Source organism: Schistocerca cancellata, chromosome 4 (genome assembly GCF_023864275.1).
Source record: "Schistocerca cancellata isolate TAMUIC-IGC-003103 chromosome 4, iqSchCanc2.1, whole genome shotgun sequence".
NCBI lineage: Eukaryota > Metazoa > Arthropoda > Insecta > Orthoptera > Acrididae > Schistocerca > Schistocerca cancellata.
In genome coordinates this window covers 511,478,171-511,493,973 of record NC_064629.1, presented here as the reverse complement: position 1 = coordinate 511,493,973, position 15,803 = coordinate 511,478,171, and the positions used below count along the sequence as shown (strand labels likewise).

Here is a 15,803-nt window from a genome sequence, read left to right as displayed (position 1 = left end):
TTCACCTTGACTATAATGAATTAATGTGGTTATCATCAGGGCTTCCACAGTCCTTATCTATGTCAGTTATCTTGCTTCTTCAGTTTGGGTGATTGGCTATTTGATGTAATCATACTCAGCATCATCAGGTTGAAATGTATATGAAGTATCCATTATTGTTCAGAGTCTCTTGAATGTGTATCAGGAAAGACAGTGTGAAATCAATAGTACCTTGTTTTCCTGTACTGTATGTAAATGTCACAACAAACAGTGTTATATCCCAGCCTCTCTATTCAATGTCAACATGCTTACAAAGCATACCTGGTAAATTACTTACTAACACTTTCTGTGAGGCCATTTGTCTGCAGATCATAGGCACTTGTCATCCTGTGGACAGTGTGCCATTATGAAATTACTCTGACCTCAGTCCTGATTGAAACAGGTTTCCACAGTCATAGATAATTAAAACTAGCACTCCACACTTCAAAATTACATCATCTGCAAGAAATGTGGTTGTTTCTTTGACTTCAGAAGCCTCCACAAGAGGTCATTTTCTACCTGGTGGAATAGATTAACTGCTCAAGGAATTGGTACCAGATGTTCTGGGGGTAACTGAGGCACACAATTGTGTTGCTAGCATTCCCTACAGTGGCTTACATAATGTCTGACAGATCAGTACAGACCAAGTAAATGATATCTGCTCTCTAATGTATCAAGGGTCTTTGCAAATCATAGATGACCTGATGTCAGAGCATTATAACTCTTCAGTATGGCTGGTTGTAAATGAGTTGAAATGACAAGCAATCATTTCTGCCTCAATGGGTAGTAATTTCTGTTACACAATGTTCCATAAATTAGTATGAATTTTCATTTGACAGCTTCTTCCTCCTCTATGATCGAAAGTCATGCTAGGTCTTCCTTTTGTTCAGCTGCTATGTTCACTAGTGAATAAATGACTGGATACTGCCATGTTGTAATTCTCTTCCAGTGGAGTCTACAGAAGACAGTACACACCCTTCTATTTGCATCCACTTTTGTGTATGACTGTCACAACATATTCCTGAAGCTTCAGTTCCCACCTCACCAATCATCATCCAGGGTTGTACGCCAGCTTAAAGAATGGGGTCACAACAATGAATGATCTGCCACATAAGAGGTGGAACTTACTGATTGCCAAAACAGCTGCATAGCACTCTTTATCATTCACAGAGTAATTATTCTCAGACATGGATAGTACTTCGGAGGTGTAAGCAATCATTCTTTGAGCATCTTATTGGATTTGCATTAGAACTGTGCCTATCCCATAACCACTAATGTCTATGTGTAGTTCTGTCTGGGCATTCTTTCAGGAAGTGAAAGGACTGGTGAAGATGTCAGAACATGGGAACAACATTCTCACACAAAGAAAATTTGTCTGCTTTCTGATGCAATTCATACAGTAGCCATGCCTTGAAACAGAACTCCTTTGTGAAGCACCTGCAGTAGGAACACACACTGAAGAAGCCTCTCAGACACATATGTGATGAGGAGTTGGAAAATCCATTATGATTCTTACTTTGTCTGGATCATGTTGGACCCCTTCCCATCAGCTAGGTGCAACAAGATTTGTATTTCTTCGGCTCTTCCTGGGATTCAGGTTTAAGATTTGTGCCACTGACAAGCTTCAGCACAGATTTCAAAGGATTTAGATACTCTTCCAACATTCTTAAGAAAACAAAAATGGCATACAGTTTAGAAAAGACATGTTTTCAATTTACAATGTAGCAGCAGGTTGCCCATCATGCTTTCAAAGGTGGCTAGAGCATTGTACAGACCAACCCACATAATTCTGCAATCATAGAAGCCATCAGGTGTTATGGAAGGTGTCTTTTCCCTAGCTAGAATTGTTAATGTTAATCTGCCAGTTGCCAGACTGCATGTCTGAAGTGGAGAAATAATTTGCTCCCTTTAGACAAAAAATGGCTCTGAGCACTATGGGACTCAACTGCCGTTGTCATCAGTCCCCTAGAACTTAGAACTACTTAAACCTAACTAACCTAAGAACATCACACACATCGATGCCCAAGGCAGGATTTGAACCTGTGACCATAGTGGTTGCGCGGTTCCAGACTGTAGTGCCTAGAACCGCTTGGCCACTCTGGCCGGCGCTCCCTTTAGACAGTGCAAAGTGCTGTCAATTGGTGGCAACTGACATTCATCCTCATTCATGGTATTATTCAGATGCCAACAATCAATACAAAAATGCCATGTGCTATATTCCTTCTTCATGAGGACAACAGGAAAGGATGACTGAATGATGCCTTCTTGCAGCATATTTTCCATTTTCTTCTTCATTATCTGTTGTCCCACTGGAGACATACTATGCTGACTGACTAGGAGATAATCCCCAACATCAAAAAAATGTTTCACATTCAGTCATTTGATATGCCTTGTCTTGTCCATAGACTTGAAAGCACCCAAAAACTTATGCAGAATGGCCAGCAGTCAGTCAGTTTGGGACCTTTTGGCAGCTGAATAATATGTTACTCCAGAGGGTAGTCAGGAATGGTAATGAAGCCTGATTTTCCATTGATGGTACAGATATGGCCACTTATAGGCTGGTTTAGTATCCCTATGCACATACCATTAGAGGTGAGTTGCAGCTGTTCACGGCAATTTGTGAAACAGTCCATCTGCAATGGCTATGATCATTGCTGACATATGGATTTTTTTAGACTGAGCACTTTTCTGCCCTCAACTAGATGATGATGATGATGTGATGCCATTTCCCAACATCTTGACAACTAACACTCATGGAGGATTTTCATTTACAGTGGCCTCAATTCCAAAAATAATTGTCTCATTTAGTTTTCCTGAATTTAACTGCTGGGCACACAGTTAGAAGCTCTGTATGGTTCCAGGTTTGCATCCCCATGCAACACACAGTTTTAATCTGCTAGGAAGTTCCTAATTAGTGCACACTCTGCAGCAGAATGAAAATTCATTCTGGAAACAATCTCCTATATTTTGGCTAAGGCATTTCTCTGCAATAGCCTTTCTTCCAGGGGCATCAGACCCAAAGCTACACAGGAAAAGTTATGAGAAAAATGGAGCATAGGAGAGAAGGTAGTGGTGGAAGTTCAACAGGTCATAAGGTGTGCTTGGATAGCTCAGTCAGTAGACCACTTGCCTGCAAAACGCAGAGGTCTCAGGTCTAAGTCTCAGTCTGCAACACAGTTTCAGTCCATTCCTCTTCATTCTCTCTAGTAGTGTACAACTTGCCCAGAGTATTCACAATGGAAATGCACTGGCATGCTGTATTCTGTTCTAAAAATCTCTATTTTTCTGCATGGTGACCAAACTGACAAGGGGGATGGTGGTATCTACATTGTTAAGAATCTTGGACATTGTCTAAGGATTGCAGTATAAGTCTGGGATTTATAATTCTATTTCTCCCCTTGGTTTGTCTAGCAGAGATGGGTGCCAATGATCACTATCCTATTTCTTCTCATACCATTTGCTGTATTAGCAGTAAAATGTTCTGATGCTCTTCCATGACTGCTATCAGTACTTCATTCAGAAGTCTGTCGAATGTCGTTCAACTTAATCTGGTGGCATTGTCTCAATGTGCTGGCACCAGTTAATATAGTACCATGTTGTGCTGATATCCTTCAAAAGGAACACTTAATAGATGTCCTTCACAATGTCATTTATTGGTTATGAAAATTTGTTGGCTTCACTCAAATTTGGATTCACTGTGTGATACAATGCAAAAATACATGGATATATATTTGTGTCCACATCACCTACCACTGGGCCCTATTCTTGAGTTGTCATTTGGCTGTGTGGACCTGCTGCTTGTTGTCACCAAATGTTTTCTTAATTTCTGCCTAAAGTTTGTCCCAGCTCTTGAGTTTTTACACATATAAAAGAGGCATTGCTAAGACATATCATGTCATCTCACCCGTTGCATTTAGTGATTTGGTTCAATTTCTTAACTATTTTGTTGTTTTGTGGCCATGTGTTTATAAAACACTGCTGGGCTGCCAGGTTGGCCTCTGACTGACTGATGTATCCATTGGTACCATCACAAGTTAGACCACAGGCAGAATGCATTGTTTGCATTCTGTTTCCTGCACATGATAGTAATGGCTTTTACTGAGCCATATTGGAGTCATGGTGATGTCAATGTATGAGATGCCCTGCATCTCCACCAGCTTGTGTCATCTAGAGTCCAGAACCAAGAACCAGTTATGATAATAGGGTTATCAACAAGAATTACCATTTTATCCTGACAGCATGTTATTAAACACATGAAAGGACAGACAGATCTAAACTGCCTGTCTCAACAGAAAGTACTCTTATTTATACATACATAGAAAGTTTTAGTAAATAACTATACTCCAAGAATAAGTAAGTCCCAGAACCTTCCAGAAATCACAAATGTCAAATGATAAATAATTGTAGATGACAGGAATTTCACTAGAGGCCCATAGGTATGCTGAAACAGTGGGCTCAGCAGTACTGCACAAAGTTGTGCAGCAAGAGACAAGGCAGATTTCCACACTAGCAGTGGCTGTGATTTGTAGGATACACGACTGACAGTGGTGGATACTCACAACAAGCATGCTGCTGCCAACTATAAGCACTCAATATTTTGTAACTAAATTATTCTCAGTCTCACAGCTGTACCAGGACAACACAGTTGTGCTGGACAAGTTTGCTACATGGATCTGTTAGTGGGCATCACTGGTTCAAGGCCACAGCACGGCAACAGCTCTATGCACTAAGTCCCTCCTGGACTTAATGCCACAGTGGAACAGGCTATCCAGGTCTGCTTCAGCAGTACAACTGACTCATGCCCACAGGCAGTGGGTCACACCCTATGCACACCAGCTATCTACCACTAGAGCAGAACAGGTACCTCATCATGATGTGCATCCCCAGCTGTGACACAGCTGAGGTGTCACCCAGAATTGTCACACAGTCGAGTATACACACTGATGGTGTGGAAGCTATATGGCTTGCTTACATAACAAGGCTGTCGATGCACAGCAGAGACTCCATATTAGTATTTCAGGATATGCAAGCAGATGATTCAACAGAAGTGAGGGGCCAGACAGCCACTGACTCAGTGTGCTACATAGCACAACTGCATCAATAAAGAACTTGTTACCTTTGTGGCCACCTTTCTCTGGAGACTACTGGGCTCCCACCTTGCCTCCACCACCCACTCACACCATCCTGGCTCATAGCTACCCCTGTGTGCACTTGGGGGGGGGGGCTATAAAAGTCTGTTTGTTCCTTTTATTTTATTTTTCTTTCAGAAGACTTCTGTGTCAATTATATATGGCCATGGAAAATGTAATTGACTAGTTGTAACAAAAAAGTCAAAATATCAAATATTGAACTATAAAGTATGAAACTAGAAATAATGGTGATGATAACAATGACTGCAACAACAACAACCACCACCTTAATATAATAAGACAGATTGAATTTATTCATTTTAAAAACTTAAATAATGGCCAATGAATGAGAAACATTATGGTCATGACCTGTCAATAGAAAGCATTGCAACATTTCCATTAATTGTTTGAGAAAACCATGGAAACAACACAAAAATTTTGAAAATTTATACCACACATATTTTGTTATCAGCTCAGCCAGACAGAATGGCACTATTTCAATTTATTTACTGTTGATCACTTTTCAGAATATGAAATACATCATGTGAAAATTCCTGAATCATATTTTAAATAACATTTTTCCTAAATTTTGATTCATTCCCATGAGTTATAGTTATTATAATATCACAGTAAAATTAGTATTTCTGCAAGGAACAGAAGCAGTCTCTTAAAAGGGAATTATTCGGGATGCTCCACATCAGCATATCCAACATTAACATCATTGATGTGTTCATTGGCTGGATAATCAGTTACTTTTAAACAAGTTTACATTGCCATCTGCACATCTCATAGGAAAGTGGTAATGCCGCAAAGTTAATTCAAAAATTCCAAGCTTTGCCAACAGATACCTACATGAGGTATATCAAATAACACTACATATGTGCTTGAACAGAGTTGTCACAAAAAAACTATCCTAATGCCATGAAGAAAGGAAATTATGTGAAATAATAAGTTTCATTGCATTTCTGATGCTGAATGTGGGGAATTTTCTAATAACTGAGATAGCTGCATCCAATTTCCACAAGTCACGAATATGTGATTTCCATGAGACCTTCCTAACAGTTATCAATCTGTGTGCCCGACCGAGACTCGAACTCGGGACCTTTGCCTTTCACGGCCAAGTGCTCTACCATCTGAGCTACCGAAGCACGACTCATGCCCGGTACTCACAGCTTTACTTCTGCCAGTACCTCGTCTCCTATCTTCCAAACTTAACAGAAGCTCTCCTGCGAAACTTGCAGAACTAGCACTCCTGAAAGAAAGGATATTGCAGAGACATGGCTTAGCCACAGCCTGGGGATGTTTCCAGAATGAGATTTTCACTCTGCAGTGGAGTGTGCGCTGATATGAAACTTCCTGGCAGATTAAAACTGTGTGCCCGACCAAGACTCGAACTCGGGACCTTTGCCTTTCGTGGGCAAGTGCTCTACCATCTGAGCTACCGAAACACGACTCACGCCTGGTGAGACGTGGTACTTGCAGAAGTAAAGCTGTGAGTACCGGGCGTGAGTCGTGCTTCGGTAGCTCAGATGGTAGAGCACTTGCCCCGCGAAAGGCAAAGGTCCCAAGTTCGAGTCTCGGTCGGGCACACAGTTTTAATCTGCCAGGAAGTTCCATATCAGTGCACACTCCGCTGCAGAGTGAAAATCTCATTCTGGAAACATCCCCAGGCTGTGGCTAAGCCATGTCTCCACAATATCCTTTCTTTCAGGAGTGCTAGTTCTGCAAGTTTCGCAGGAGAGCTTCTGTAAAGTTTGGAAGGTAGGAGACGAGGTACTGGCAGAAGTAAAGCTGTGGGTACCGGGTGTGAGTCGTGCTTCGGTAGCTCAGATGGTAGAGCACTTGCCCACGAAAGGCAAAGGTCCCGAGTTCGAGTCTCGGTCGGGCACACAGTTTTAATCTGCCAGGAAGTTTCATATCAGCGCACACTCCGCTACAGAGTGAAAATCTCATTCTGGAAACATCCCCAGGCTGTGGCTAAGCCATGTCTCCGCAATATCCTTTCTTTCAGGAGTGCTAGTTCTGCAAGTTTCGCATGAGAGCTTCTGTAAAGTTTGGAAGGTAGGAGACGAGGTACTGGCAGAAGTAAAGCTGTGAGTACCGGGCGTGAGTCGTGCTTCGGTAGCTCAGATGGTAGAGCACTTGCCCGCGAAAGGCAAAGGTCCCGCGTTCGAGTCTCGGTCGGGCACACATTTTTAATCTGCCAGGAAGTTTCATATCAGCGCACACTCCACTGCAGAGTGAAAATCTCATTCTGAGTTATCAATCACATCAAATTTATTCCTCTACTTCACTATTTGTGCTACCATTACAAGAGTACTGAATATCAGTGTGGGCAGAAGTGTGCTTTATCACAGTTGATTCAACCTGCTATGATATGCCATATTGATCAGAGATTGATAGGAATGTGCAACAGTTAGGCTTGTGCTGCCCATACACAAAGCAGCTTTTGTGTTTTCTGCAACAGCTAAAGACAAGCAATTAATTCAAATGTTCAAATGCGTGTGAAATCTTATGGGACTTAACTGCTAAGGTCATCAGTCCCTAAGCTTACACACTACTTAACCTAAATTATCCTAAGGACAAACACACACACCCACGCCTGAGGGAGGACTCAAACCTCTGCCGGGACCAGCCGCACAGTCCATGACTGCAGCACCTTAGACTGCTCGGCTAATCCCGCGTGGCAGCAATTAATTTAACAACAACAACAACAAAATAACTCTAATTGAGAAACCTGAACATTTTTTTAAGTCAGGAAAGGTATCCAGTTGCCATATTTTTTTATCAACACCTTATATTATGTCGTTTAAAAAGGAATATACTACATGGAAAACTGATCACTTATTTATAAAATCAAATTCAAAATCTGTTAATAAGTTGTGGTCAGAGGAATAGAAAACTATTCTATTGCACATTGCTAGTTTGAAAACTGTTGAGACATCTTTTTCTTGTGTGCCCTTTAATAAATTATTTAGAGATGAGTGAACACTGTCAGTAAAGTAAAGTATCCTTTACTTCTAAAATGAAAATGGACATGTACTTCGTCAGTCTTTACAATTCACAACAAAACAAGGAGGAAGCACAAGAGAGAGAGGGGAAAAAATCTTTTAAGGTCTACCCCCGGATTCAAGTGGCAGGCTAACTATTAAACTAAAAATAGATGTGACAGTCAGTCTACAATACATTAAAATCTTCAGACAGTTAAGGCTGGAATTCAAACAACACAAAAATTTGAAAATATATACCACACATATTTTGTTGTCAGCTCAGAAAGATAGAATGGCACTATTTCTGGTGTTCACTTTTCAGAATATGAAATACAGTCCATTACAATCTGATTTACTGCTACTGAAACAGCTATCACAAACAGGTAGGTCCTCTAGTGAGAGTAGCAAGCCATGGGTCAGAGGACAGTGCCTTACATGGGGATAGCTTAATGCCACTTCATCCTGTTTCAGCGACTGGGCAGAGGAGCATTGTGGTCAGATAGTTGGTTTCATTGTCTGCACTTGTTGTCCATCATTTCTAGCCACTCTTTCCACAGTCTGCAGGTGAACTGACTTAACAGTAAGGAAACTGATTACTGCAGGACAGAATAACACAGTGTTCCTAACAAACTTTCTCAGCTGTTATGCCTCCTTACTGATTTTTCTGGCTTCCAGTGTAGTATGATACTTCCCTGACTTTTGTAGCAGTAGAAATAATTTATGAATCATTTGGGTCTTTTCTGTCAAATACTTCAGTCAAATTATTTGGAGAGCACTGAAGAAAATAAATAACAATTAAAAATTACACTTGAATTATTATACTGTTTACAAAATGTCCAGCTCTAAAATAACTGTAGGTTTCTTAAGAGGGCAAAGATGTCTGTTGCTGCACCCTTGTCATGCAACTTCAATATTTGATACTTTCTAAAAGTATATGAGTTCCAAGGATTTTTATTGCTCCTAAAGTGAACAGTTCTCATGAAAAGTTGCCATTTGATGTAATGGAAGAGTGGTTAGGTTTTAATACCCGTCAGTAATGAGTTCATTAGAGATGGAGTACAAACATGTGTAGGGCAAGGATAAGAAAGAAAATTGGTTGAGTCCTCTATGAAGGAACAACCAACTACTTGCCTTAATCAGTTTAAAATAGGACAACCATGGAAATTCTAAATATTGATGGTCAAATAGGGGCTGGAATCCAACTCCTTCTGAATGTGAATCCTATTTCTTAACCACTGGACCACCTTTCTTGGTGCCTGAAATTATGTAACTTAAAAACTTCCCCAGAGAGGTTGAAAACAGTATTTATACTAAAAGTCCAGAGCATCAGTTTAACTCTTACATGATGTATAGCATCAAGTATTTTGAAGTAAGATGATCTAGCACACTGCTTCACTGTGCAACAATAAAAAATCTGGGCTCATACAGTATCTCTACAAAACTGAAACACACATGTTGCCTCCTCCCCATTTCGTGTTACTAACGAATTTTAAAAATCGTACAATGAAGGCATTCACGACTGGATGGTACTGTTGTAGATAATTCTTCCAGGTTATATGGCCGTGGTCCATGGAATTCTTCTATTCGTAATGTTTCGTCCAATACTATGTTGGACATCTTTAGAGTCCTGCCGGCAGGACTCAGCAGGACCAGCCATACCTCTGAATATGTCCAACGTAGTATTGGACGAAACATTAGGAATAGAAGAATTCCATGGACCATGGCCATATAACCCAGAAGAATTATCAACAACAGAATTTTTAACATTTTCTGTGCTTTGAACAGGTGTAATTTAAAATCCCTCATATGTTACAACTAGACAAGCTTATTACTGAAAATGAACACCAAAAAACTTATCTAATATTTAAAATTTATTGGTGACCCTCATTCTAGATTCTAGATATTACATGAGTAAAGAAAAGATTTTGCATTTTCAATAGAAAAATTAAAAGTAGAAATTTTTATCCACTCTTCTAGCATCTTGATTGTTAACTGCCACTGAAATTGTACAGTAGAAGGCTGTAGGATCTCTTTCCTTCTTTCTTTTGAACACCAATGGTAACAGTCATTTGCTTTTACTTATCAACTTAATAATTTTTGTACCATTCTGGTCACTAATGATTATGCCTACCTGAAAATGACTTGACTGAAAAGGTGTGTACCTAAAGAAGTGAAATAGTATTGTATGATGTATAAATTTTCATTATTTTACCTGGTAACTCATCATATCCATATGAATTTTTACTTTTCAGTAAAGTAATAACTAGTACACTGTCCTTGTTATTTGTCTCCAGTAGCTCCATCTCATGTTACTCTAATGAAAAAAAAAATCATGTGCCTAATTAAATTAGTGCAAGACATTCTTATTCATTTTATCAACAAGAAATGATCACTGGAAAGTGATGTTTTGATGTGGTTCAACTGAAATTAGAGAGGCAACGTGAGTTTGTAAAACAATTTTCTAAATGATTAAGAGAAGTTTGGCAAACAGCAATATACAAGATAGGGCAGTGGGTGTTGCTAGAAAACCCTTTTATTCCAAAGGGCAAAACAAAAAAGTTTTTAAAGAAGTATAAGGGACTATACAAGGTCATCAAAATTACTTCATTGGTAAATGTAAAACTGCAACTACTAACTAAGACATCTGTAGTCCATGTCAGCAGAGGGAAGCGTTACTGCATGTTCCTTTGCCATTACCACAAAAGGAGAAGTTGTAATGTACTGTATGGACTTAGATCTAAGAGAAAATAGGGAGACTATGCATTTTTCACTGCAGGTGTACATAGGTAATTTTGGGATATATGTTAGGGTAATTAGGTTAACACTATTTTTTATTTGCTTGTCTTTGATTCTGTAGGTATACACTGATCTGAAGGACAGAGGGGACTGATGGTAATTCCCTTTCTCTTAGGTGATGCACCAATGATGATATCCAGAGGGATTATCATGAACATAACAATACTACTCTTTTGCAAAGGAGGTATGATATGGAACCAGCCTCTGAACACTGGGATTTTGTTGTCAAGACAAACAGATATGCTCCTCACAAATCATTAGTGGACAATTTAGTTGATACTAAGCATTCTAGAGGTGAGAAATCCAGTCAGAAGACTGCAAAACATCTTCATAGAGATTGACAAAGATGCAATAAAATGAGAAGTATTACCAAATGAGCAAAACTAGTACCAAGAGCCAAAGCTTTCCTATGAAAATTTAATGGCTCCATTGCACCAACTGATGGATGTAGTTCTGCAGTCACTAGTATGGAAGAAAAGAGGATGGTTGGATGCAGGTGGATAAGCTATTAAAAATGGTGGTTGGAACAGCAAACAATGAGGATACAGTAAGCCCGAATGAAATGTGAGGAATCATACAGGAGATGGCAGACAGTAGGTTGGAAAATGACACAACAGGCAAATATGGAACAAGGGATACTAAATATTACCAAAACAGTGGAAAAGTTAGTGAAAGAGTCAGAGCTGTACATGTAGAGCACTATGGATACCCTAAATAGTGATTTAAAAGAGGTGAAAAGTCACCTAAATGCACCTGATGAAAGGATGGTATTAGCAAAATTACTGCAAACATTAGCAGGGTCGAAACAGAAATGTTACAAGAAGTAGTTCATTATGCCACCCATGGACAACTTAGTGCAATACTGCTAACACCAGTGCAATTTCTGACAGGGTTACAACAAGCACAAAGGGACTTTCTCAAAGGGTTACAGCACACTGTACATCTAAAACAAAAACATATAGCCCCATTTGATTGGATATGTACTGTTAATGTTAGCACTGACCAGGTTAGTTTATGCATCACCATAATATTTCTGGCAGAAGGCATAAATGTGCAATATCAATGTTTTATGATCCATCCATATCTGATTACGTGGGACACCATCAGTAAATGGGTAAAAGTACAGACTTAAGAATGTTATTCACTTCAGAATGGAAAGATGCTCACATACTTATGTCCATAGTAGATTTAAACAACTGAATCAGAGAAACTGTTCCCATTTGTCCAGCCATAGTAGTACAGACTAATGAACAGATATGTGAAATACAACTATTTCTTGAGAAAATGGAAGCAGTAAAGTGAAAGTGGAGTACTAGGCTGACAACCTCATTTGCAGAAAACTGGGACCACTGTATTTACTCCATGTTTTCACCAGAAACAGTGATTGTCGGCTGTTCCAGAAATGGAAAATCAAGAGCGATGACAAAATTAGAATTGTGAAATAGCAGATTACTATCCAACAGAGCCAAATGCATCATAGCCAGAACACAGTTTCAACAGCCAGTTACTATCCCAGCTACACCAATGATTAACTTTTCTTGACCAGTGTTGTACTGGACAGAAGAGTCACTGCACATATTACCTGCACAGAACCAGCCTATTACATGCTTTAGGTGAACTGTTAACCTCGGACAGGGAAAGAATTTCACTGGACCAGACACTAATACATTTAAAGCAATATCATGAGAAATGCAAGCAAAGCATAATAATTGTTAGTGTGTCCACAACAAATGTTATCCTGATTCTTCAACTCATTAGTGCAATTTACTTCTGCTTAAAATGCAAAATATCTTGCTTAAACAAATCATCAAGCCATCAAATATCCATGGCATTGATACACACTAGTGATGAGAATTAAGAATAGAAAGTTTAAAGTGTATTAGTAGTAGGAAATAGACCACAAAGACAATGTCAAGTTAGATAATAAAGGTAACACAGACTAAGATTAGGAGCCTTATGGTTCAGCTCAAGAAGCAACCAAGGTACTAGACTCAGAATACTGTAAGACTGTAAGCACAAAACATGTACAGACCAGTCCAGTAACAGATAGATAAAGTAAATTTGGAATGAATCTCTTGAAGGAGAGGGGAATGTTACACTTCAGAGCAGAAATGAGGAAGAAATTAAATTTTTCTTAAGTCCACACTAGTACCACCACAGGTGAATCCAGGCAGAGGTGGTGACATAGATATGCAGTACAAAGAAACAATAAACACTGCAAGTCAGTCACATACATAAGCACATGTTGATACATTGGTGCTAATCACGAATCGTAAGTTTACACATTCAGTAAAATGTTAACCAAGAGAGAAGGAAAGACATGTATTTGTTAGCTCTTGTGATTTCAAGTAACAAATGTTACCTTGGTTTAATAACACATTTCAGAGTCCTGATGGTGCAGCTAAGAGACTGTAAGAAATTGTTGAGCAGACACAGCAGAATTAGAACTCCTGACAATTGGTAAGGAAGTGGGCCAAATTTGATCATAATGAACAGAGCCTCACATCATTACCTCACGCCAGTCTCCAGAAATGCCCCAGTTCTCTAGCTCTGAATTCAGTTGGTCATTAGGATTTATGGTGGTAGTACCAGTAGCAATGATTATTACGGTGCAGTGACATCCACGTGTTGGAGGTCCCAGCACTTCTTGTGAACACACTGCTTGCCATTCCAGAGATGGCAACATCCAAATAACGAAAACCTGCCACTCACAGAACTTCATTTTGGTAGCCACCTACCACATCACTGATGGGGAGACTGAGGGTCTTCCAAAACCACTACATCTCATGATGCTTATTGCACCATCATCATCATCATCATCACTGTTGGAAGAGAGGGCCACCCAGGACCTCCATCCCTGATCAATGCAGAACAAATTTCTGGGTGGCAGTGCCTAACTGTCCAGTGGGGTTGGGATCATTTGACTGCATGACTTCTGATAGTGTGGTAGATCCCAATGGGTCATTGTAGGTCATCATCATCTTCCAGGGTGGGATCAAGGTCACTCTAAACAGTATGAGCACTCTGTCAGACTATGGCTTCAGCTACAGCCTGCCAGACGTCAGCCTGCAAGACTTCCACCAACCTCAGCAACCAGCAAAGTTGAGCCCACAACAGAAGTCAGCGGAATTCCATTGTATCATTGGTATGAGGTGCCAGGGCAGGCTGACGAGAAGACACTGAACTGTAAATCAGAAGCAACAACGTTAACATGTTAATCATGTTTCAGTAGTGCCAAAAGATGCTCAACATGTCCACATCATCACCCTGACAATGTAGAGGTGTCTCCATTCAGCAGCCCTGTACACCATATGAACATACTTCTGTTAATAAGCATTGGAGTGGTACTAACGCAAATGCCTTTCAGGAGTCATGAAATACTGGATCTATCTGACTTCCTTAATTCCTGCCTTGCAGAGTGTCATGTGAGAACAGCATGACTTGAGTTTCACAAGACCAATGTTTGCAGACTCTATGCTGATTGCCTTGGAGGAGGGCATTCTGTTCAGTACACTTCATTACGTGATTGAGTTCAGAAATGGTCCAAGACTCAATAAGACATGTATATCAAAGATATTGAACTATAATTTTGTGGATCAGTTCTGCTGCCCTTATAGTAGATTTGCAACTTTTTTTCTTTCTTCAAACTACTGAACAAAGTTTTTTTGTGTGTGAGGGATCTATGATATATTATGGCTAAAAGAGAGGCTAATTAGGGCTTTAGTAGTGAGTTATACCTGTAATTTCTTGTAGTTTAATTCACTGTTTACAAAAAGGCTAACTTTTTGTGAACTATTAATTTAAGAATTATATAAGAAATAATTTAATATTTACATGTTGTATACCATAAAAATTAATGTGCATTTTAGCACACTTTATGCTAGATGTCATTTATGTAAATCAGCAAATAGGTTAAAAAATTGTAAATTTTATATTATAATAGCATATATTACTAGTGGTGGTAAAAGTGACAGCCAACAACAGGCTAGATAGCTGTGGATGCAGAGGAACACACTGGATGGAAGGGATGGACAAGATTTGTTGTTTGGGGGAAAAAATTACTCTTGCCCTGGGAGATAGGGGAGTGAACATTTTGTGTTGGGAGGTGATTGAGGAAAGACTGTGTGATGGGTTACTACAGACAAGATAGTCTTCTTAGCTTCTGGGCAGTATACAGCAGCATATTTGAAAGTTATATATTCTGGGAGAGAAGCCAGTGTCGAACTTAGATGTTTTCATGAAGCACTTTATGTGGGAACTCTTAAAGTTCTCATGACGTATCAAGACAAAAGAAGTAATAAGGGTAGGAAACGAACTTTTTTTTTATTCAGTGGGATACAGATGAAGCCCTGTGTACACGTCTGTCAGCTTACATTGCTATCACAAAAGCTTTTTTTAAAGTAAAAATTTTGATTTCAAACTATAAACTATGGTGTCATCTAGTTTAATAAATCATATTGACTCCACATACTTACATTCATTTTGTTCTACAGTTAACAACCCTACCCCCATCCCTATAGTCGACGGGTAGATAAACACCAATAGAAAGAGAAAAGGCAATTCATGACTACTGTAGCAAAATCTCACTGAAAGACCTCTACAAAATCCAAATAATTATCATCAAAGAGGACAGTCAGTGGTACTACAGTTAGTGTTCAGATACTCATGGTCAGTTAGTTGCATGTTCCATAGATCACTTGAATGATTCTTTTATCAATATACTGTGGAGTGAGTCAGTTGGATGGCACAGCATCTGAAACTAATGGTAACAAAACAAAAGTAGGAAGGCTGTAACATTTTTCAAATTTTTTTTTTTAAAGGAAAATGTAGGATATGATTTTTTAAGCAACCTCTATTAAACAAGTAAATT

General features: G+C 39.3%; 1 protein-coding gene across 6 annotated transcripts in view; it reads right to left on the bottom strand.

Annotated features, from left to right (window-relative positions):
* LOC126183194 (solute carrier family 35 member E3-like) overlaps positions 1-15,803 on the bottom strand; it is a 174,130-nt gene that overhangs the window by 16,265 nt on the left and 142,062 nt on the right. Inside the window, exon 7 of one of the 6 annotated variants that reach the window (XM_049924948.1) lies at positions 10,435-10,451. The exons of 4 other annotated variants lie outside the window; for them this stretch is intronic. The gene's annotated coding sequence lies outside the window, so the exon portion shown is untranslated. Of the gene's footprint in view, positions 1-10,434; positions 10,452-15,355; positions 15,693-15,803 lie in introns of those variants that run through there. One more of the 6 variants, XM_049924947.1, reaches the window with a different exon arrangement.